This window comes from Equus caballus, chromosome 17, assembly GCF_041296265.1.
Source record: "Equus caballus isolate H_3958 breed thoroughbred chromosome 17, TB-T2T, whole genome shotgun sequence".
NCBI lineage: Eukaryota > Metazoa > Chordata > Mammalia > Perissodactyla > Equidae > Equus > Equus caballus.
The window spans coordinates 93,705,206-93,731,577 of NC_091700.1; the positions used below are offsets into that span (position 1 = coordinate 93,705,206).

At 35.2% G+C, this 26,372-nt stretch overlaps 1 long non-coding RNA gene across 1 annotated transcript; it reads right to left on the minus strand.

Annotated features, from left to right (window-relative positions):
* Window positions 1-2,625: 2,625 nt before the first annotated feature.
* Window positions 2,626-25,764, minus strand: LOC138918566 (uncharacterized). Its single transcript, XR_011428082.1, has 4 exons — window positions 25,558-25,764; window positions 20,968-21,067; window positions 13,604-13,721; window positions 2,626-8,036 (listed from the first exon to the last, which is right to left on the minus strand). It is a non-coding gene; the product is annotated as an uncharacterized lncRNA (long non-coding RNA).
* Between the last annotated feature and the right edge of the window lie 608 nt (window positions 25,765-26,372).

A 26,372-nucleotide genomic window follows, 5' to 3' on the forward strand; every position in this document is an offset into this window, starting at 1 on the left:
CTTTAGAACATAGAAATGGCTCTAATTCATAGTCAGGAATTTACAGCACATGGAATATTACTGAGGTAAAATGAGAACAACCTATTTAGCTCTCTCCAGCTTACTTTAATCACTGAAGTTTATGCCATTTCCCTGTGTGTTTAATACTTAAAATTTTAATTGCAGCTCAGCACTATGCTGTCTAGGACACTTCACTCTTGAGCTGAATTGACAGCAAAATGGCAGTGGCTGATGCAGTGGCCATCAAAGAAAGGGCATCTTTGAGCATTTTGTGTATGAGAAAACACCTTTATATTAGTTGCTATCCTCTTTATTGCTGAATGAGGCTTTTTTCTCTTAGTTATGGTAGATTGCTGCTGTTTTTCATAAGAACATAAAAAAAAAGTTCTATTGTCCATAATTTACAATTTCACATTTGGCCCTAGAGAATAAAATTGAAGTCCTGGAAATGGCAGAATAGATAATTGAGAAAAGTTCCCTTCCTGTGAAAAATGAGAAAAATTAGATAATATTTTTTAATCTCTAAGAATATTTTGGGAAATTTTCAAGATGCAACATAACTGAACCGCATTTGGAACCTTTAAACCCTCCAGGGTCACCAGGTGATGCTGGACGATAATGTCGAGGTTTTGATAAAACAAGCAGAGTTTTGACAGTTCTCCGGTATTGTGAGACAAAAATATACGTTCAGGAAGCACTGAATATTGAGACAGTCTGACAAGGCAATCTAAATTTAGTTTGGGATCCTAAAATAGCTCTCCTAGTAAAGGAAGGGGAACAAGATATAGGAGCAGCTCCAGTGCTGACCAAGACCCTAGGGTTGCTTGAAAGAAGATAACATTGACCTGCCTTTCTCCCAAGGCTCCTGAAATGGAACAAAAATAATCATTCAAAGGGAAAATAAAACGTTTCCTTATATCTCAAGCTATTTCTCAATTTTTTATTAACAAAGTACTCTACCAGTTAAAGGGCAAAAACAGTTTTTTAAAACAGAAAAAAATAGAGCGAATGAAGACACATAACAGACATGTCACACATATAAATTTTGAAGTAACCATGTTTAGTATTTTCAACAAATAAAATTAATTAAGCATTAAGAATTTCCACAGAAAACTAGTAACTGTATAAAAAGGAACCAAAAGGAACGTATATAGCTTAACAATACAATAGGTGCAATTTAAAATACAGTAAATGCATTTGTCAGTGGAGTAGACACAACTAAAGAGAGAATGAGTACACTGGAATATCTGAGAATACAGCTCCCCAAGAAAGAACACACGGAGTAAAACATAGAAATTATAAAAAGATTTCAGAGACATAAGAATACAGTAGAAAAGGTTAATTATACATATAATTGGAGCTACTAGATGCAAGGAAACTGAGAATACAATAGTATATTTTAAAAATAATGATAGAAAATTTTGAAAACTAATGATAGTTATCAGGACACTAGTGTAAAAGCATTACAACCTCCAAGCAGATACACACACACAGTACATCATAGGAAAACTGCTAAAAAGCAGCAATTATGACAAAAGTCTTGAAAGCATCCATAAAAATTAAAGCACATTATATTCAAAGGAGAATAATAGACCAAGATCTTATTTCTAATCTAAAACAATGGCAGCTACAAGATAATGCAATCATATTTTCAAAGTGTTCCAAACAGACAAAAAAAAGTCAACCTGAAGTCCCATGCCCATTTAAAATATACTTGAAAAATATCTACACAAATAGAGAAATCATCACCAGTAGAACTATACCAAAAGATCTTTAAAGAAACATGTTCTTCAAAGTGGCCCAATATGGAAACTCAAAGACAAATAATGTGAGGAAGAGAAAAACTTATAAAAATGTAGGTACATTTATAAAAGGATATTGATTATTTTAAACAAAAATAAGAATGTAATTTTTAAAATATGCATATTAGCAAAATTTGGGCTAATAATAGCATATAAATCTGGAAATGGAAGTGTATTTAAATTGTTCTGAGTCCACATGGAATATTTACAAAAATTGACCCTTTTCTAAACCAGTGATCCTCAAGCACTGGAAATTTTTGCTCCTACCAGGGGACAGTTGGCAATGTCTGAAGACATTTTGAGTATCCTGCCTTGGTGGGGAATAGTGTGCTACTGGCATCTAATGGGTAATGCTCAGGGATACCATGAAACATACCACCACACACAAAACCACCTCCAGAAAAAAGAATTTTATCCAAAACGTCAATAGTGCCATAGTTGAAAATCCCTCTTCTAGACCATAAATCAAGTTGTCGTCAAATTCCAAAAAGTTGAAATTATACAGAATATACATTATTAAGTGTGTAATTAAACTTGAGAAAATAACACAAAGATAATTGAAAAATTCCCACTTGTTTGGAAATTATCCACTATCATACTTTTCAACAATCTATGGGGCAAAGAAAGGATATTGATAAGAACTGAAAATATTTAGAATTAAATATTGTTTAAAATTTAGATTTCCAAACTTGGGACACACAAAATAAGTTGCGTTTAAAGGAAAATTTTATAGTATTTTATGCATATAATTGAGAAAAATACGGAATTAACCAATTAATATTCAGAAGTTAAAAATGGAACAACAAATTAACTCAAAGAAAATAGAAAACACAAGCTAATAAAAAAAACCTTGATAGAATAGAAAAAATGTATGAATTAAAATCCATTTATCATAAAAAAAATCACAGCAAACTAGGAAACGAAAGGAGTTTCTTTTATGTGATAGACTGTCTACAACTGAGGATCAAGAAGTACTGGAAAGATGGTTTGATATAAGGAAGGAGGCCCAAATAACCAATACCAGAATTAGAAAATAAGACGCCATCACACACGCTATAGGTATTTTAAAAATGCCATATTGTGACAAACTTTAAAGAAATAAATCTAAAAATTTATGTGAAATGTGTAAATTCCCAGAAAACTAATAGCACGGTATCAATGCTAGTTTTATATTTTTGATAATCATACTGTGGTTTTGTAAGAGAATGTCCTTGTTTTTAGCAAAACCAAATTGAAATATTTAGTGATGAAGGGGTATGAGCTGTGCTGCAGTGGAGGAAGAATAACATGTATATGTGTGCATCAGCAAGTTTATCAAAATAAGACAAAAGATTGACAAGAACAAATATGTTGCAATTGGAAAACTTATCACTGATAGTGGGAGTGCACATTGCTATAAACACTTGGAACAATATGGAAAGACATCTACTAATACTGAGAATATGCATAACTTGATCAAGCAGTTTCACAACAAATTCAACATACATGTGTACACAAGTAACCCAAAAGACATGTCTGTTCCTGGTAACGTTATTTGTAACAGCTAAACACTAACTTGAAACGACTCAAGTCTATCAGGAGTAGAATGGCTAAATAGTTGGTGGTACACTGTAACATGGGATTATATATAGCAATGAAAGTAAAGGAACTATTGTTACATAAAATAACATGGATGAAAAGATGTAAACACAAAGGATTTCCTACTTTACTATCCTATCTATATGAATTTGAAAAACAGATAAACGTGGTCTATAGAGATAGAAGCCTGCAGAGAGGTGACTTTGATGGGTAGGGACCACTAATGATCCAGCAGTCACAAGGGGGCTTCTAGAGTGTTTCTGATGTTCCATGACTGGAACTGGGATGGTAGTTTCGGAGTTGCATTCAGTTTGAAATAATTAATTAAGCTATACAATCCTGTTTTGTGTATGTTTCTGTTCTGTCATTTTAAATAGAAAACTTTTGGAAATGGAAACAAAAATATGTACACAATTGGAATCAGACTTCTGAGCTACCTAATTGTAATTGACCCTGTGAATTTATCCTCTTTCGACTTTACTGAAAGCTAATCTCATCTAAACATTTAGTCACAATGCTTGTTTGTCTCTAGCAGACGCTCAAGATTCCTTCATCATGATCCTACTCCCTGACTGTTAAAGGTTTGAATTCAAAACCAAGAATCTCAAGGAGGCTGATTAGGCCATGCTTTCTGGGCCTGCATTATTCAAAGGGAGTGTGTTCCCTGTGTCTTTGGGCTTCTCTTCTCTTCCTTCAAAAAGCCCTGCTATTTAATGTTCAAATCATTTCAGAATGAAAACAGACTCAGCCAGCTGGTTCTATTTCTCTTTGCATACTCTCCTCCTTCTTCCTAAAAGTCAGCTAGACACTAAGACAAACTGGATCCTTGGTTTGGGGAAGTAAGGGGTTCTTGTTTACATTCTCTCTCTCTCCCTTCTCTTACATTCTTCCTTTCATTCTATCTCTAAGCTCCTATGTCTCCCCTCCACTCCTTTTCTCTGCCTTCCTGAAATAGTGCACAATTTGGTTTGATCTTAGAGATATTTTACTACTTTGGTTCAAGTCAACTTAGTCCTAATTATTTCTGTAAAAAATATCCTAGACAGGTTTGGGATTTGGGACTTACACGTTCTTACTTTGCATACCTTGCATATGTTCTACCCTTGAGGGACCAGAGGAGAAAAAGGTCATGGTAAAGCCAGAATACAGGTGCTCCTCTGTTCCTTCCTATAAGTACCGGCATAGCTTTCCCGTGTTGTGCTGAGGCTGACCTGCACTGATTTCCCTTACTGATGCTGGACTGAAATTGCTCAGGTCAGTTTGAAGAGCAGTCCTCTGCTGCAGGAACTCTAATCATTGGTTTTCCTAGTTCCAGTTACGAGCAAAATATCTTTTGTAAATTTCAAGAGAGTCCCTTGCCCATATATCGGATGACTAACTTAAAAACACTCTTCTCTAAAAATACTTATAGAAATCCAAAATTTAAGCAGTTACCTGCATTAATGAGCCTGAGCCTAAAATCTAACACTTATTAAATTCTGATGGTCAGTAAAGACAGCATTCCCTTCATTCATTAATTAATTTTTCATGTGCAACCATATTGACTTTGTCCTGAAATAAGCACTTTTCAAAGAACTTTGAATTGACTTTCGAGGATCCCTGGATCTTTTTAATGTTGCCCTTCCAGCTAGCATCACTGGCGTAAGAATCTGTAAACTCTACAGACTTGTCAATATGACAGAATGTGTTTTATTTTGAGGAGTGATGCTTATCCTTCTTTTTGGCGTTAGACCCAGAATGAATCTATTCTGTGCCTACGAAATTCAGGCAGATGTTCACATGAACTATAGTGTCCTGTGGTTACTTCACTATTTGGGATGCCTTTAAAATGTAACTGTGAGTGTTCTCAAAATGGTTTGAGAATTTTCTTCTTCAGCTTTTATAGGAAATAGCGATGGTAAAGTAGGATGAAGATATACATTTAAATAATGAGAAACTTTTTAACACATAAAAATAATTTGGTGGCCTCTCAGGGCAATATCTTAGACTTCAGTAAAAATAGATAATAAAATTTTAGGATGACAGTAATTTCGGAAGGAAGAAAAATAGGAAACAAAAAAATTCCAAAACAAAGTTTTACTTGGCAATGTACAATTCTCAGAAAATGCTCATTTCTATGAAATCACTACTACAGACTTCATTATGGGAGTAAATGGGAAGAAAACAGGTGAAAATAAAATTGTGACTTTTGCCTCTACCTTAGGAGAATGTTAAACTCCATTCAAGAAAAAGAAATAAAAACAAGTCTAAATGAACTTGTACTGCAGGCTGCTGTCTACAAAATAAACGATAAAATAAAAATGAAAAAATACCATCATTTCTTACCAAGTTGAAACTTATAATTCCTTTATAACTAAGCATTTATCCAAGGCAGGGAACCCTAAGAAGGAAGAGCATGGAGTAGTATTTGATTTTTCACATTTATATTTATAACAATTAAGACTATAATTTTTACTGCAGATTATGATAAAAAACCAATACCCATAATTACACTGCTAATATTATAGAATAATCTACCTTGTTCCATAAAGAACTACCAAAGGAAACAAAGCCATGTTGGAAGTCCCTTAAGGAACATAAACAGCATTGTAAACAGTATGTATACTTATGATTTTTTTTAAAAAAATCAACTATATATTACAACTATTCACAGATATAAATGTATATTCAGGAATTTTCTAAATGATTTGAAAATTAGTTTCAAAAGGTATTATGTAAGTAAAGCTTATGAAAAAATGTATATTAAAAAAGTTACTTAAAGGAGGGGAGGGTCACAAGTGGGTAGAGAAAGAGAGCAATGTTTCCAATGGGATATGTAATCCGTAAATCTGAGGGGTAGACAGTGAGCTATGCATCGGAAGTGTTCATTACAGGAACTACCCATCAATTCTTCAGCGGAGAGCACTGACAGTTTGTGCTCTAAGGGTCTTTGAATCTCTTCCTGCAAAATCATCACCTCTGTCCCTACCCAACCTTTCTCCACTGTCTCCACCAACAGCGCTATACTCAGCAGGTGTAAGAGTTGGAAAGTTGCAGAATTCTTTGTCTGAGTCATACTCATGCAACTTGGTGAGAGTATAGCACAATTTTCCAGTTTTAACATATTTTGAATAAAATGATATTGATTTAGAGCTTTGTAAGAGTTCTTCTGAAAAATATTCAAAGGCAGATTTCTTTTTAGGATTAGGGATAAGTTTTATATAAAATCATTTACTACACTTTAAAAACAATATGAGGGGGACGGCCTGGTGGCACAGCAGTTAAGTGTGCACGTTCTGCTTCGCAGGCCCTGGGTTCGCCGGTTCGGATCCCAGGTGCGGACATGGCACTGCTTGGCAAGCCATGCTGTGGCAGGAGTCCCACATATAAAGTAGAGGAAGATGGGCACGGATGCTAGCTCAGGGCCAGTCTTCCTCAGCAAAAAGAGGAGGACTGGCAGTAGTTAGTTCAGGGCTAATCTTCCTCAAAAAAAAAAAACAAAAAAACCCAACAGTACGAAGTTATACTATTAGCCAAAGAAATAAGATAAATGTGTGTGACTCGGGAGCATTTGGATGGGCTTTAGAACTTTGCAGGAAGGATGTGATTTTAAAAATGTAAATAAAAATTCAGCAGCAGGGTGATGGCACACGAGTTCTGCCATGGATGCACGCCAGTGTCCTGCACTTCATGTGTGTGTGGCATGCTGACACCAGCAAAACTTCAAAGCTGCCTAAAGGGTAACGTGGGTTTGGAATCATTCTATTCTTGCCACATGAATCTCCACTTTAAAACCAAAACTTTCACACAGGAAACCAAACATTTATACTTAACATTTTTGTTCCTTTTATTGCATTTTGGGGGAGCATTACCTCAGTTTATGTAGATTTATATAGTACATTAAATGCTGTAAATTACCATAAAATGAAACAACACATCACATAGTGATGTCGGAACCATAAATCATTACTATTTCCTGCTGCAAACAGATGTTCTTATTTTTAGACCCGTGTCAAGATTCATTTTGTTCTTCCAGATTGTTGAGCCAAACTTTAAATTTTCTTGTTATCAGAATGAACTATTATATTCACGCTGTCATTTATAAGCTGAGCAAAATGAGTTGCTCAGGCATTCAAGGTAAATCAAATTGCATACATCACTCTTCCACAATTGGCTTCCAATACGTCGGAATTTAAATCAGTAAAGATGAAACTGTGATAGACTTTAAATGATGATCTTATTTGACATCATTAAGTAAAGATGACATTTTAACTTCTATTGAAAGATCATTATATATGATTTAAGCAGTGACGGTTTTGCCAGAGGTATCACAGTTTTTGTCCACAAAATCTGGCTTGGTGTCTCTTTGTCTTTGGGAATGGTACGTCATTGATCAGAAAAGGGAGGCACTGGAGAATCAGATGTGTATGTTGCTGTTTACTCTTTCAACGCTTCAGTGTGTTTTTCTCACTATCCGTTCCTTTACCTTCTTCTTATAAAATTGGATCTTCATTTATATGACTCACTCCTGAGGGGAGCAATTGGCAGATTTGTAAATAGATAAAAGACTTTATGCCTCCAGGGAGAGGCTGGGTAGATGAGAAGGATGTATTTGCAAAACCTCAAAGGTGTTTGTTTAAAGATCCCTCTGAGGAAAAGCAGAAATCAACAGAAGTTCTGTGAAGGAAAACCAAAGGAACAATTGAGGCAGGAAAATAGGTTGGAAGCTTGTAACACCATATCAAAAAAAATGAATTTCACTTGTAAGAAGACAAACGTCTGCTGCAAAATAATCTACAGGCAGATAACTCAGCACAGAGTTTAATTGGGGTATTTTCAGTTTTCATTTTTGTGTTTTCCATGTTGATGAATATGAGATTAAGTGGAGTGTGTTTGAGAGAATAAGTATTTAATTCATAATCTACTCTAAGTAGAAAGATAATGTTTAAAATCTAATTCAGGTATTAATCCAAAAATGTAATATTTTTATTGTGTTCAGAGTAATAATTACTATGAAATAATTTATAAGGAAGTTTGTAAGGCAAAACGATGAAAAGGTACATCTTTCAATTGTCAAACCTATGGTCAGAAACTTCAGTTTTAGATGCAAACATGAGTTTTAAAATGTTAGTAAATATTTTGCAAAAATTTTTCGATTTTCCCCTCCCTCACTTCTAACATCATTTCTCTTTTCTGTCTCTACGCCCTTATACTTTTCTTCTCACTTTCTCCCCAATTTTTCTTTTTTCTGCTTTCTTCCTGGCTCCCTAATTTCTCTCTCTATTTTGCTACATGAGATAATCCTGTAACATACTTTTCAGATGGCAGAGTTAAAAGCTAATGCACTTTCTTCTACCTTTATACCAAAATAACAGAAGAAACGTTTCCCAGATAATTGTTGAAATTTATAAACTGAGTAACTAGGGACAAATTCTTACAAGTGGTATGGCAACAATGGATGGGTCAGATGTGTGTCAAATGTTTGTCAGCAGAGAACTGCATTATGATGATTAGAAACTCATAAAACAAAGGAAAAGTTGAATTTCAAAAGTATCAACCATTATTAGTATGATTATTAGCAATAGTGGCTCATATCAATTATTATTATTCAGAGAATAAGCCCTGACAATAATATATGTCGCATAAAGATGTTACATCTTAGAAGAAATGAAAGGCCATTATTCAATTTAACTTACTGTATGAAAATCTATTATCTTGAGATTTATATATAATAGAAGTCAAACAGAAGAATTCATCAAGAACCAGTTTGAATATGATTGAGTTTGTTTCCACTGCCATTGAAAATTATTCAAAGAGACTTCCAAGAAATATATTTGCATCACCTCGAAATAAAACATGCTTACAAACTAAATTCTTCTAGAATCATTAATTCTTTCAGCTTACCATAGAGTCCTAAATGCCCGGGAACAGCGCGTTAGTTACTGAAAGGAACTGATAAGCCCGCCCAATGTAACTAAGTTGCAACAAAGAAGTACTTTTAATCTTGTGATTCTACGTTGTGTTTTGTATAGAGCATGACATTAAAAAAATAATACTCATTTTGTTTACTTGGATGAAATGTTGAAGCTGTTATTTTTCCTGGATATTTCAAGGATAAGTGTATTAATTACACAAAAAGGAACTCAGAAATTGATCAAGTGAAGGGTAAAATAAAATAATGAAGGGTGTGGTTTTCCTCACCTATCCTAAAAATACTTTTATCCCCTGAGTGAGTGTTGAGTTCTGTGTATTGTGCAACTTCTTTTCACACTTTCTCTTCCTGTTTACATGAAACTCACCACAGCATCAAGAAACAGGCAAGTACTCATCTTCAGTTTCAAAAAGATAAAATTATGTAGACATTCAATTTGACACAATTATGTCCAAGAATGCATGCCAAAAATATCTTTGTGTTATATGAATATTAAAACAGAATAAAACATTGTTGATAATTGTAGCCAGAGCACCACCAATTGAGCATACTCCTTAATTTTCAGGTAGAGACGCCTTATTTTGTAAAAATTGGCAGTATTGACATGAAGAGATTCCTTGTTTCAAAACATGTAGTTAGTTCATAGAATCTATAAATAAAAAATATTTATCAGGTACTTACTGACATGATTGTTGCCTTCAAGGAGCATATAATTTGATTGAGATGACAACAATAACAAACAAGGAACACAGCTCAATACAAAAGAATGTGTTATGAAATGCTGCACGGCACCAGCACAGACTGAAATTTGCAGCTGCTCATGGAGAGGTGAAGAAGATCAGATGATCATGGAAGAGAGAAGACATGAAATGTCTATCAAAAGTTCGATAGGATCTGATGAGGAAGAGAGGCAAGTGAAAGTACAAGGGCAGAGGAAGTCGAACTCATTGTGTCAGACATTTGTTGGGACCACTGACTTGGTAAGTGAGAAATGACGAGATCACGGGAGTCTTAACTATACTTTTTACAAGTTTATAAACAACTTAAAAAAATTATTATAGGATTAGTGGAGTGGTTTTTACCCCTACATTGAGTGGGATAGGCATTTTAAATCTTCGATTTACCAGTTAGTGAGAACAAGATTATCATGATCTCAACCAGTATGTGAAGAATTGTATGATTTCCATAACCGATCTATACATGGAGGAACATAGAAGAAATGATGATCTTCAATCTCCTTAGATTACCAGTAAATATACAAATATAAAGGGCACTTAAGTAGCCTATTTCAAAAGTCACTTTTGTAATTCTGTTCTTCCTTGGTATTTATAGTTTTCAAGTACCTTGCACTTCTTACGCAGGATTGGATCACCACAAAGCTAAGCACTCTGGAGACGAATTGCAAATATGGAAATCAATTCTTGAAAAAAAATCACGTTTAAAGTGGTATTATTGGAAAGTAGTGGAAAAAAATGGGTTTGGTTTGTGAATCATTTTCATTTTGAAAATGTAACCTTTGATTTTTAGCTTCACACTCTGGGATTTCTTAGAAATTTTATCAATTCAAAGTAACAATAATCAATTGACTAGCTACTGAACTGTGCTCAGACCTGGTATTTTCTCTTCATTTTCTTATATATCTTACGTTAATGATGAGTTACTCTTAATTAATGTAAGTTACAGTGATTTATTTGAAATCAATGAGAGTATTCTGAATTATGAAAGGGATATTTTAGCATTTCATTAAAACAATATAAATAATAGAACTATATATTTCTTATCTTAGATTCCTTTTAATCAGTTGCTGTTCTTATTCTTTCTGAAACTTCTGGACTGAATGTGTACATAAAAACAGTCTAAATTCTTTCCTCTCTGACTACAGTAGGAAAACGCTCACTGCTACTTGTTCTTCCTTTTTACGTGTAGCATAAATATCCCCAGCTCACACAGACTGTGTATACAAACTTTAGTATCACTATTAGCGCATGCTTTTCATTTTAGCTCACAAAATCTGTACTTGGATTTCTTTCCCTTCCCCAAATACGCTCAGTTATTTCTAGGAGTCCAAGTGTATTGTGACCAGTTTGTCACCCATTTATGTCACTGCTGTGAATACTAGGTATGCCAAATGATGCTACGTTCAGTTCTCATTATGATGAAGGTGTATTGTAGTCAATGAGAAGCATGGGCTAAGTACTTCCTCCCAGCTGTATGCTTCACTGTGAGTCATCTTTAACATAATTTATTCAGTTCTAGCTCTTCCCAATAAAAACTAAATAATAATAGTATAATCAATAAGTCCAATGATTTTAAAGTGAATGGATACTACCATCTTGCTCCTACACACACATAAATACATATACTTAGCCCTTCCTTATCCCTAGACACTGTTTCAATATCATACACTATCCTACCAATCTTTTTACTCCATGAAGATGAGAACATTTCCCCAAGCAAAGGAATTTAAATTAGACACCAGTGTGGAAGTTACTAGCCCCAAAACCCAAACACTAATTTAAACTATGTTAGGAATCATACTTTTTACTGATTGAACTCAAATATCTAGAGGTGGTTACAGCTTTTTGAAAGTGAATTAACACCTTTTGAACCATTGGTTAAATCTGTCAAGTTACAAATGTTCTTCATACTTGAGTAAAATTATATCCCATGCCAATTTTATGACCTGTGTAACTCACCTGTTCTTTGTTCTATGTTATATACCCAGTCTAAACAGCAGGCATGACTATGGTCTGCTTGTTTTTACAATATCCAACCTGGAACTGGACTTCAGAACCTACCCAGTCTCACTTTGACAAAGCTATTGTGGAACAGTGTGGTATTCACCTTACATTTCGTTGAATTCATTCAAGAATTATTTATTGATCTTCTATTATATTTGAACTATTATAGTTGAGGCACTGTTTCATTTTGGTCCCACTGTATCTATGTTCTTCAAGTTTCACTTTGAGCCAAAGACATATAACATCAGAACATCATGGGGAAAGTAGAGAAAGACATTCATTCATCAATCATTCATCCCTTCCACAAATATTTGTTGAATAATCACTCTTGGTCAGGCACATTATATGTTCTCCACATGATTAAAGGCACTTACATATTTTGAGAACAGAAAGAACATGAGGAGAAGAATCCTGGGAGACAGTGAAGTAACAGGATTACAAGTAATCGAAGCACTATTTCCCAAAAATATAAGACTGCCTTGTAGTCCTCCTGATTCATTCATGAGTTCTCAATGATGGAGTGGATGGATGAAACAGGTACAATTCGTATCCCAATTGTACCCATTTTATAGGTGAACAAACCAAGATTTAGTGTGTTTTTGTAATTTTACAAAAGGCTAGTATGGCAGTGGCGCTCCAATGTGAACCAAGTTTATCTCACTTCAGAGAATTCTACCAGAACTAACGAACATATGAATGAATGACTAAAAAGAAATGCTTCTGTACTGGACATATCAGATAATAAATACATTCACACCTTTTAGATATTCCAGAACAGAGGTTAGTAAACTTTTTTCTGCAAAGGATCAGATAATATTTTAAGCACTATGGTCTATGCTGTCTTTGTGACAATTAATCAACCCTGTGGTAACCACTCAATTCTGACTTTTTAGCAGGAAAGTAGGCATACACAATCAGGACATAAATGAGTGTAGTTGTGTCTCAATAAAAAATTAGCTCTCAAATACAGGTGACTCACAAGATGAATTTAGGAAACACCCAGTTTGTTAAGGAGGAAAACTATGTTAAGAGTGTATTGTTAAATATTCTGTATGATACAGGTTGCCATGGGAGCCCAGAGCAGGTGCCTGTAAATGAGACAGCCCTTCCATTTTCAGGACTTCCTTCAATAGGTTCAAAGGGACTCTATCTCCTTAAAATATGTGATTCAGGTCTTTTGCTCGTAAATTTTTGGAAAAAATGGTTGTGTACACTTCTGGCACTCACTTGTCCAAACTAATGAGAATTTTATAATTTTGAGTGTTTTTTGTCTTCTCAGATCAAAAGTAATTCAAGTTGTAAGTATTTCTATGTTATTCCAGCCCAAATGTTGAACAAGCATCACTTTCTAAAGTGAATAGACTTACAATACAATATTCCACATCAAGAAATTTGGCAAAGCTCAAACTGTTTTGAGACTACATAATAATCTACTGTGGTTCAGGATCTGACCATATATGAACACTTAGTTTGTGAGATGTCAAGAGTACTAATATAGCCCTGGAAACTGTTGGGATGGTGGCCTTGTGACAATAAGACCAAAGAGTACTTACCCTATATGAAGCACTCACCTTTGAGGTCCATCAGTTATAAATAGCACAGTTGTTGTTTCAGTAGCTGGCCGACAGCCAAGAGAGAGGAAAACAGATTGCAGTGAACCACAGGAAGACGATCAAGGTGGGCAGAAGGCTATCCAATATGAAAGAGTCAAAGAAACATAAACAAGGACATTTAAGAGATGAACGCAGGAGGAAAAAGCAGGAGAAAAATCTTACGTGGTTACTATTCTATTAGGTTTCTCTGCAATTACAATATCTTTTCGACTACACAACCATCTCTCATACTTATTTAGAAAACTAACAGGAAGAATTAGATCAAGTAAACTACGAAGCAAATAGTAATCATATAACATGATTTGGCAATGAATCCCACCTTCCCTTTTTGGAATAGTAGCTCAGGGATGTAGAAGGACAGAAAGGAAACAGACAACCAGACATACAGCGGATCCGGGGGCACAGGAAACGCTTACTCAGTGCACATATGTTGCTGAATTTAGGGGACATCTTTAAAAAGTAGCTGAGTCTTCCCAACATATAACAGTGGCAACTCTAATAGGGATACCAGCATAGACAATATATAATTATGCTTCTTGAAAACTGCTGTTTTAATCATCTATTTTATCAAAAACAAAGCAAAAGGACTGTATTACACTTAAAGGCATAAATTTAATTAAACTTTCTTTGAAGTCTTTTTATAGTTTAAACTTGTACAATGCACAATAAATTTTTGAGAAATAAAAATATTTTGACTTGTCTCTACAAACAAATAGAAACCAACGTGTTGTAGATATAGCTTAGTTAATATTTATCCCAAAATTAAATATTTTAAGATCAATCTATTAACAGCTATCTTTGTGTACAAAGTACAGTACTAGATGCTCTGGAGATATATGAAGAAATCTAAAGACATCCTTCAGAGAATTTATAATATAGTGGATTAGTATGTTTCCACCTTCAAACAATAACAAAGTAATCAAATGTATAACTTCGTTGATTCTGTGCTCCATTTGTGTATTGGGTCCTTTTCCTACGAGTGTAAGAATTAACCCGGGCAACTCCAAAGAGAATGGTAACAACTTAGAGGATGTTTCTGGTTCAGAGACAATTTTTAAAATTCATAATACTTAGCACTTTAACAATTGAGATGGTTTCATTCACAACTTAGAAGAATAACAATTCAGAAGATAATTTTTTAGAGATTTCCAGAACAATATAATTCATTTTCCTCTACTTGGAAAATAATTTATTTTCCTGTTGTGTAATAATATTGAGGTATTACTGTAACTGATCAAAACAATGCATGGTGCTGTAGATACAAACTAATTTTTGCTTCTGAAGTATTTTCAAATGTATTGTGTCATCTGTAAATAGTGCAAAATACTCACTTTATAGTTTAGAAATAAATGTGCTAATATTAATTGTTCTACTCACATTTATAGAATAAATAAAAAAGAAAAATCATACGATTATATAAATAGATGCAGAAAAAGCATTTGACGAAAACCAGCACTCATTCGTGATAAAACCACTCAGTAAAGTTGGAATAGAGGGAATCTTCCTCAACTTGATGAAGAATGTCTACAAAAAACCCTACAGCTTATGTCACATTTACTGGTGAGAAACTCAAAGTATTTCTTCTAATATCAGGCACAGGTAAGGATGTCCCCTCTCACCTCTCCTTTGTACTAGAAGTTCTAGCCAATGCAATGAGCCATAAAGGAAATAAAAATTATAGGAATGAAGAAATAAACTGCCTTTGTTCATAGATAACACGATAGTCTATGTAGAAAACCTGAAAGCAGCAACAAAAATCTCCTGGAACCAATAAGTGATTATAGCCAGGTTGAGGAATACAAGAATACAAGTTTAGTATACAAAAGTCAATCACTATCCCATATGCCAGCAATGGACAAGTGGAACATGAAATTGAAAACACAATAACATGCTCATCAGCACTCCTCAAAAAAAGACCAAAATAACCTTAAGTATAAATCTAACAAAATATGTACAAGATCTATGTGAGGGAAACTACAAAACTCTGATTAATGAAATCAAAGAAGAACTGCATAAATGGAGAGCTATTGCATGTTCACGGACAGGAAGACTCAATGTTGTCAAGATGTCAGCTCATCCCAACTTGATCTGTAAACTCCATGCAATACCAATCAAAGTCCCAGCAACTTATTTTGTGGATACTGACAAAGTGATCCTAAATCTTATATAGAGAGGCAAAAGACCAGAATAGCCAACACGACATTGAAGGAGAAGAACAAAGTTGGAGAACTGACACTACCCTACCTGACTTCAAGACTTAGTATGAAGGCACAGTAATCAAGACAGTGTGGTACTGGCTAAAGAATAGACAGGTAGGTCAATGGAACAGAATAGAGAGACTAGAAATTGACCCCCATAAACATAGTCAACTGATCTTTGAAAAACTAGCAAAGGTAATACAATGGAGGAAAGATAGTCTTTTCAACAAAGTGTGCTGGAATAACTGGAGATCCAGTGTAAAAAATGACTGTGGACACAGACTTTACATCCTCCACAAAAATTAACTCAAAATGGATCACAGAACTAAATGTAAAATGCAAGAATGTAAAACTACTAGATGAAAACATAGGAGGGAACCTAGAGCACCTTGGATTTCACAGTGATCTTTTAGATGTAAGACTAAAGGTGTGATCCGTGAAAGAAAAAATTGATAAGCTGGATTTTATTAAAATTAGAAACTTCTCGGCAAAAGACAATGCCAAGAGAACAAGAAGGCAAACCACTGACTGAGAAAAAAATATTTGGAAAATATACATCTGATAAAGGACTGCTATCCAAAATGTACAAAGAATTCTTAAAATTCAATAATAAGAAACAAATGCAATTAAAAAAGATGCCAAAGCCCTGAAAAGACACCTTAGTAAAGAAGATATATAGATGGCAAATAAGCATAAGAAAAGATGCTCCACATCTCATGTCACCTGGGAAATGCAAATTAAAACAAGAATGAGCTACCACTACACATCTGTTAGAATGACGCAAATCCAGACCATTGACAACAACAAATGCTGGGAAGGAGGTAGAGCAATAGAAACTCTCATTTGTGGTGGTAAGAATGTGAAATGGTACAGTCAGTTTAGAAGATAGTTTGGCAATTTCCTACAAAATAAACATCCTAAGATGTCTTTGAGTAGGTGAATGAATAACAAAACTGTAGTACTCCAGATAATGGAATATTGTTCAGCACTAAGAAGAAATGAGACATCAAGCTGTGAAAAGACATGGAAGAACCTTAAATGCATGTTACTAGGTAAAAGAAGCAATCTGCAAAGGCTACATACTGTATGATTCCAACTATGTGACATTCTGGAAAAGGCAAAACTATGCAAATAGTGAAATGATCAGTGGTTGGCGGGGTTGAACAGGCAGAGCACAGAGGATTTTTAGGGCAGAGGAGCAATCTCAGTGTAAGCATGGACTAGGGGTGACAAGGATGCATCACTGCAGGCTCATCAGTTGTAGTGAAAGCCTCCCGAAGGGAAATGTTGATAGTGGAGGAGGCTATGTGGGGGTGGGGGCTGGGGCGGGAGTCAGGGGGGCACGTGTTACGAAAATCTCTGTGCCATCCCCTCAATTTTGCTCTGAACCCAAAATTTCTCTAAAAGAAAATAACAAAAAATAGTAACAGCTATATGGATGCTTATCTTTGAAAACGTTTCTGACAGCTCATTAACAAGTTTTCTTTAAAGCGTTTCTTCATATATGTCTCACTGCAATAACTTTATGTACTAGTTAATTTTAAAGGCATATTTTCTTTATGACTCTAGATTATTATCACACCAATACATGGGTTATTTAGATAGATAGGTAGGGAAGATGATATAAAGTAATATAGTATACATGTTGGTCTAGAAAATTGTAAGCTTGAATTCTAGATCCAGCTTTGTCCTAACTAGTTCCATAATCTTGGATAAATTGCCAAATACTTAGAGTTAACTTTTCTTATATTTACTGCAAATATGATTTAATCTACAACAGTTTAGAGACACACTTAGCTTCAAGTGCCAATATAGTGGCAATTATAAGAAATCAGAAATAAGGGAAAATAGAAAAACCTTGTGTAGAAAATTTTACAGTAATTCCAATACCTTCAAAAAATACAATAATGAGAGTTTCAGTGGGCCACAGTTGAACAAAAATTAGTGGTGAAATAAAAACTTAAAAGATACTAACAAGATAGCATGAACCGTTAATGAGTATTTTTATCCTGAAACTAACTAGAGTCACAATGCAGCTCAAGAGTCAACAAGAATAGGATAAGTAAGTAGAGACAAGAACAGGAAATACATGGTGCATGTTTATTTTTCTGTTATATTTATACTGTTAGTATGCTTTATTGTTAGTAATATATTTTATTGCTAGCATTAGTTTATCGTTGTTATTGCGTTAACTTAAAGTTGGCTCAAGAAAGTAACAGCAGTGCTAGTAGTATATGGTGTTACTACCAATTAGTCGGATAAAATGGCAAGTGCATGAGAACTAAGATGATGTAGCAGTGTGTCAATATTTCCAGCAAACGCAGCAGACAGGTTTGGGATTTGGACTAGGAAACACAAGTGTGAAACAGAAATGCAGCAAGGATAGGGTGGTATTACCACTTGCCAGGTGTTTTCCAATAGAAACAAAGAAGGATTGTCCTTATAAAAAAGACAATTAAAGACACACTTTGTGTAAGGCACTAGAACTCATCTGGGAGCAATGTGCAGTCAGGAAATGGGAATTTGGTGTGGAGGAAAGGGACATGGCACATTTTCCAATAAAATGCGTGCAGCCTTCATTATGCAAAGGAATACCCTATCTGTGCAAACTGCTCAACAGCTGGACCAACTTCAAGGACCTGGTATGAAAGTTTTTGAAGTTTTTCTTTTGAAGAAAAAAGGTGGATATGGTAACATTCTCCTAAATTATTATAACAAAGATTCTACGGTGGGTAGGAGAAGAAGGGAGAAGTGACGGAGACGTTAGGAACAAATGGGGAGAAATAAAGCAGACTGATTTCAGGCTGAAGTGAAAACAAAACGACAAGGAAAACATACATCACGAGGGAAGGACATGTTGTGCCGCAGGAGAGCAGCAGGGCGCAGATGGATCTTGCAGAGAAAAGGAGACAAAACCTGTCACAGGAGTCACTTTTGTCTACGGTCCTCAGATGCAGGAGGAAAGAAGGGGGGAGAATTAAAGTCAATGAATGGATGGGAAGCTAAATAAATGAGAATAGCAGGACCGTAAGAAGGACCACCTTCCCCACCAGGCTGAATACAGGAGAAGATAAATCAAAAAGAAACACAGGCAAAAAATAAGTGTACCTCAAGGGCACAGAGGTTAAAGGAAAGAAGTGCAAAAAAATACTTGAAGAGTTAACCACATAAATATAAGGAAAGAATAATGCAGCATATTGGAGGAATCATCAGAGTGTGTGTTTTTCCATTCACCTTCCATTATGAGAAAGTAAATGAGTCAATCCATTAGAAGTGATCAAAAAGTTAAAACAATCTACAGTTAAAAACAGAAAAACCCAGCAACCTAGGAAAGGAAGAGGAGCTGGAGGAAGGGTGGGGGAGAGGCAGAAATACAATGACAGTTTGGGTAAACAGGTGTGTTTTGTTTGGCTTTAGGAGTTCTGGGCTACAGTTTCCTTACATGTTAAGTGAGCAGATGGAACTTCAGGATGGCTGAGGTCTCCCTGTCCTCTAGCCTTCTGGGGGTTTGCCCTTCCATTCTGGCAGTGTGGAATACCAAATACAGAGAAGGTCAAAGACGCTGCTTCTGAGTCTAAGGAAGGACGCATTCAAGCAGCTCAGAAGAGTATTTCAGTTTCACACATAAGGATGCAGGTAGAAATGAGAGAAATCTCTTTAGTCCTAAGATTTGAGACTTCTTCTCAGTGAAAAATAAGTGAACGTATCTGTACAGGAGTTGGATTTATGACATAGCTCAGGTATTTAAAAGATTAGGAATCTGCATGGCGGATTTTATGATGTGAGGGAGGAAATTTCACCTGTCTTTTAGAAAAATCCAGATAAATTTGAATGTAAGCAAAAAGTAATGATAACGTCCAGTGCTCTAAAATCAGTCTGTTTGGAGGCAGCATAGAAGAAGGTATATTGAGATAGATGTGCTGATCGTCTGAAACAGAATTACAGTGAGGTCAAAGATACAAAAGAATTGATAGGGTGCATAGGGAGGTGAGAACTGTAAGTTATAAAGAGAGAAGTACCACTTTTTCTTATCATGATATTGCAATAACTAAAACTAATTTCACACAGTCCTGGAAATTTAGAAGTCATATAGAGGATGTAAAATTCTTCTGTTAGAACTGGAAGAAATTTAAATTTTTAACATAATCAGTGGAAGAGAAGGCTTGCTTTCATTTAAGATGTTACTAGTTGCCTAACCTGGTAAACATGCTATTAAATGTTAAGAAAAGAAACAGCAAAATAGATATTCTGTTTTTGCATTTAGTGACATACACAGATTGTTCAAAAGAAAAGAACAGGAAACTGAAATAGGACTAGCAAAAAGAAGTGGGGGTGGGGACAAATGACAGAAGACTACAGAGACAGAGTCAGCAGGATAACACAGAGAGAGATTTGCAAGAATGGGTTCCCATGTTACAGGGCAAGGAACAAAAGGATGGTTGTGAGGCGCTTAAGAGATTTAGGTGGTGCTGAAATGGAAGACGTGGGTAATGGAGCATGAGAGTCTACAGCGTGAAAGGAACTGTTGTGAGCTAACATCGCAGCATCACTCAAACTGTTTGAGTAAGCTGGTGAATATAGGGAAGTTCTACCTGATTGTAAGGCCTCGTTGCAAAGAAATTTAAGGAAGACCTAAACAAATGACAGACTTTGTTTTCAATGGCACCTACAATGGAGAAAGGGCATGCAAAAACAAGCATCACAGTAAAACAAGAACTGCTAGTAATACAGTATCTAAAAGGAGAAAGGAATGAATATAGAAGCTGCAGATCATTAAGCTTAGTAATCAGGTAGAATGGTACGGCTCATACTTTCATGCGCATACACATTCCTGGCCAATTGTGTTAAAATGTAGACTTTTTGCCACCCCCCACCCCCAGCCCCACTATGAACTCATTGGTTTTATAGACTCCGTGTATTTAAATCACAGTTATCATTGTGATTATTGTTGTTAGATGCTCAAATTACCCATCTTTGGCTGATTGGAATCCCTTCATCATGGCTGCACTGTCTTTTTGACATGACTTCATTAGGTTTTTCTTTTCTGTTTTTTGTCTTCCTTGCTTTCTGGCACAAAATTTCCTAAAAGCATCATGCATATTTTCTGCCCCACACTGGAATCACCTTTCCTTTAAGGAGTTCTGGTTCCTTTTGGTAGAGAATTTCGGGATAGCACACTTCTGCTGGATTGTCATTGACTCTCGGCCTTTAACAGTTTACAGAGCTAGTAAATATATAATTGAGAAAAAAATAAAAGAGCTGTTAGTGATATTTCCAACCGAATCAACTTCTTTGATTTTATACTGCAACTCAGTTTAAATAATTATTTTTCTCTGTGTGTATATGTCACCCACTCAGCACACTGCTAAGTTCATTCATTGTTTCATATCATATTTTGCAAAAATCTCTCATATTTTTTATTTAGATTTTTTGTATTGTAAAACAGTTGTGTGATATCACAGTCAAAATGATAAAACAAGGATTTCCAGAGCACCCTTGCTTCTATTCCTATTAACTCAACCTTCATCTTTATAACAAACTTAAATTCCTCATCTTGGCATTCATAGCCCAGTTGGCACCATTCAGCATTCCAAACTTATCCCTATAACTCTGACATAAACTCCAGCTAAATTGGACTATGCAGGACTTCAAAGACACCAAGACTACATCCTTGCTTTGTGATACTTCTTCAATGCTGATCCCTTTTTCTGAAACGCAGTTTCTGCCTCTGTCAATTTAAACTGTGTTCTTTCTTCAAAGCCCAGGATACTTAACTCTTTGAAGACTATTAGCACTATTTTAATCACTTTCTTTATAACTTATATATTTCTTTTAAAAAGTGTTGAGGTGGTTTATAATGAGGATATGTAATTCAGTTATGAATAGAAAGGGGAGAAAAGCAGAAAAGAGGTAAAAATAATAGAAATACAATATTTCAGAAAAAAAAGTAGTTTTATACATATGTGCTCTGTCTTCTTAGACTGCAAGCAGCTAAACTGCAGACTGCATCCTCAGTATGTGTTTGATAAATAAATGAGGACTAACGACCTCGGGGTAGGCCCAGCATCTGGAGTTCCTTGCACACAGTAGGTTCCAAAATTACTTGTGGTTTTTCTAGGACATCAAGAACTGTAAATAGGTATTTTTTAGGTGACATTTAAGCAACTTTAGAACACAGATTGCTAGATTGTGTGCAAAAATTTCCTGAATGGCTTTTTAGATAATGTATTCTCAGTATGATATTCACGGCTTTGTATGTAGATCAGGATCTCTAGAACACGACCCTAAGAGGGACTAAGTTTCTCTGGGTGTGGTTTTAGAAGCCACACCTGCAAGGGAGAAAGAAAAGCAGGTTTTGGGGAAGGGAGAGGCTGACCCATTGTGTGAGAGCAATTGTAGCTCCACCTTATTCTACAGTGTGCTCTGGATTTGGCATGCCTGATTCAAGAGTTATTGGCAATCAGACATAGGTGCTGGGCATTGACATCCCATATCAGTCAATCACTGGGTGTGATCCACCCCTCGAGAGAGGGCTTGGCCTGGCCTCCACAGTTCACTGCAGCCAAGAGCAATGACCAGCAAAAGACTCAGCTGAGTCCTCAGCAGTCCACATTCCAAGCAGACAAAAATTGGAAGCATCAGCTCTGAAGAGGGCATGTGGGCAAAGCACTGTCGTATCCACTACATATAACAATCTTCTATCATGGTGCTAGAAAGACAGTGTAATGTCATGGAGAAATGTTTTTTTAAGTGCAACATTTGAAAACAAACTGTCCAGGTAGTTTGTGTATTAACACTCTCTAGGTTTCCAAATATATGTGCATGAGTATCTCATGCTAATTAGAAAGAAAAAGGCAGGAAAATAAATGAACATCATTACAGTATTATTATCATCATTATTGGTGTTGTTTGATTTTTACTATTCGGAAATAAACATTATAAATTGCAGAAAAAAAATCCTTTGAGGAAAAAAAAGACATGCCCCAATAAGGGGGAAAGAAGCTATCTAAATTTAAATAAAAACAAATTAATTTTCTCACAGATGTTTTATAACATAAATAAGCCAACGTGTTAAAAAAGCATTATTTTAAAAGATTTTTTAATTCCTCTGGGAAAAAAGCATAACAAGCTTATTTTGAAACTGCTAATTATGAATCTTCTATTTTTTTCAAATAAAATACATCCGCTTGCTGTATTCTTATTTTAATGCCTACTTTATTTAAAATTGTTTCTTATCGCATCCTCTGGTGAAATGAAAATATGTGCTCATACGTGAAAGATGGTTGAAGCGTCGCTGGATTACATGACTATTACAATGGACTCCCCAGATGTGTGGAACTGCCCCCCCTTGGAGCTTTAAAAATAGATATCCCTCTGTTTAGAGCAAGTTTAATAAAAGTATTCCTCCAGTTTTGAGTTCTTTGAACTCTCCTTTTAAAAAACAAGCCCTTGATATCTTACCGAATTTTTTTAAAAAAGGAAAAAGAAATCCTTTGGCCTTAATTTTGTTTAATTTATTAGTGTACAAAGAGGTGTTAGTTTGTTGTAAATTGTTTTTAAGTAGATGTTTATAGCCAAAATATATTTCCCACTAGATTACTTAAGTCTAAAGTAGGGCACCTTCTGGTTTAAATTAAGGATGATGTATCCTTTTTCTTTTTTTCTTTTTAATTTTGGATTTCGGTTTAACTGTGATTTCTAGGATCAAGGACAGAAAGTTTATTCACCAGAAAGAAGTAAATCATTGGAAATCAGGTTAATGAGGTAGATAACATTTTAGTGAAAACAAGGATTTTTATTATGTGTGTTTTTTTTCCTTAATACTTTATCTTCAGCCAGTCTGTGGTCTCTATTCTTGAAATCCGACTTCTTACTTTCATTGTTTCTGCCTAATGTTCCCAAGGCAGACAGTGGGAGTAGTGTTGACATAGTGGGTTATTGTCAGTGGACATACCATGACTCCATATTGTGGGGCAATTGCTATGACATTGACACTTTTTAATTAAACATCAGAGTAAATATACTTCACGTAATCTTTCAAGTGTGTTTGTGTAAGATGGGTATGTTTATGTGTGTATTTTAATCTGACATTAGGTAAAAATACAGTTTCCATAGAAAATATTTTTCACTTTCAAGACAAATTTATAAGATATAAACAAGGACAAATGGCAATTTAATCCACCTAGTTAAAGGTCAATTTTGAATTTTAAGTACAAAAAAAAGGTAAGGTAAAGATTTTCAGTCTCATACAGTGGCTGATACATCTCATATCATGATAATCATGAATATGCTTACTTCATTCTAATATTTTCCCCTTATAAATATATTCATATTGGTCTAAATCGAATGAATAAATAAAATTCAGAATATTCATTGTGTACTGTGGACTTTTGAAAAACCTAGAACTATGTTAAGGCTTATCTAACTATCTTTTACCAACAAAAGTTTCTGTCTAATCATCATTTTTTTTAATATAGTTGAACGGCATATTGATCCTTATTTGATATAAATTACAATATAATCACATAACGGGTTTGAGCATAACCAATTGGAAGCAAATGAGGAGTACATGATGAGACAAAACATGTGGATTTCAGTGCTCAGACCTTATGAACACTTGCACATGTTCAGGAAAGCCCACTGGATAAAATTTATGTATTGCTAATGATTTTTATTGGCCCCTTGGCCCAAAGTAGTGGCAAGCTGCCCAGGAATCTGAAGGAATCCTGTTTTTGGTTAGTAGTCAGAATGCAAAGAGTAATAAAATTCAGAAAAGGCATGGTCAAAGCTAAAATACATTTATCCAGGTACAATGAGACCAGCCAACCTTACAATTGTGATTTCTTTTACCTCTTTTTTTTCCTGAGGTTAACGAAATTTTTTTTTCTCAGGGTATCCTTGTTAAAGGATCATTTTAACAAAGTCTTGAAAAGTGCTGCATTATCTGTTTGTCTGTGTATTTGTTTATATTTTATGCCTGCACGATGTCATAAAATGGATAATATGATCCATAGCTTTCTTTTTCCTACTGAATGAAGGATCTCTTATATTCCTGACGGAATTTCAGGCAAACCACTTTGCTTATATTAAAAACAGGCATTTGGATAATCCAAAAGTTATATGTCGTTGTACATATGATCTTTCTCTCTGAAGGTAAGGGAAAATTTCCTGCTGAATCGCATTCACACAGCCACGAGAAAGAGATGATAAGGTTAAAAGCAGCACATCAACTTTCTTTTTTCAACCTGCTTATTTGTGCTTCTCATTGCTAATTAAAAATTCAGTTTGCTTATGATTATTTCAATTTTACAAAAACATATTTATAAAATGCATTATGGTTGACTGATTTGAACAATCAACTAATGGCAGTGTGGAAGGGTATTTGGGGAATTTGAATCAGTGGCTGGACAAGTGATGATATAAAGGAATTGTTAATATTTTTAGAGGGATGATAATATTACAATTATGTTAGAAAATAGAGTTTTAGTGTAGAAATACATAATTAGGTATATAAAGATGAAACTATGTGTATCTGGAATATTTGCTTTAAAATAATCAACTGTAGAGGTCAGGAGAGAGAGAAATGGTTGTGGTTGTAGATGAAACAAGGTTAGTTATGAGTAGATGTATTTGAAGCATTCTCCAAAGAATGAAACCAATAGGACATATAGAGATGTGCATGTAAGAGGAGATTTATTATAGGAATTGACTCACATGGTTATGGAGGCCAAGAAGTCCCGCCATCTGCCCTCTGCAAGCTGGAGACCCAGGAAAGCCAGTGGTATAATTTAGTCTCAATCCAAAAGCCTGAGAACCGGGAGTTGATGGTATAAGTCCTAATCTGAGTTCAAAGGCCCAAGGACCAAGAGTGCTGATGTCTGAGGGTAGGAGAAGACGGACATCTCAGCTCCATCAGAGAGAGCAAATTCTTCTGCCTCCCCCTTTTTATTCTATTCTGGTCCTCAACAGATTGGGTGATGCCCACCCACACTGGTGAGGGTGCTCTTCTTCACTCAGTCTACTGACTCAAGTGCTTATCTCTTCCAGAAACACCCTCACGGACACATCCAGAAATAATGTTTTACCAGCTCTGTGAACATCCCTTAGCCCAGTGAAGTTTGCACAAAATATTAAGCATCGTAACAGACGAATGTTGGAGGTGGGCAGTGCGTATACATAGAGATTATTATACCACGCCTCTTATTTTTGTATATGTTTGAAATTTTCATGGTAATGTTTGTATTTTTCCTTCCTTTTTTATTTTTAGTATCTTTTTAAGACAGGGAGAAACACTGTTTCATCTGTAAGTTTTGCTACAAGGCAGACATCCTGAAGTTTCAATCCTTATGCCTGTGATGCCTTGGAGATTTCTAATTTAATCTCAGCTGGCTTCCATCTACACAGGTAATCCAGTGCGTAGGAAAGTTGTTCTTGAGTAGAAGTCATACACAGGGTTAACAGTGGGAGAGAGCTAGTGATCTCTGTTTCCAGAGATGTGTGAATTGAATCAGGATCTAACCAGCAGTTAT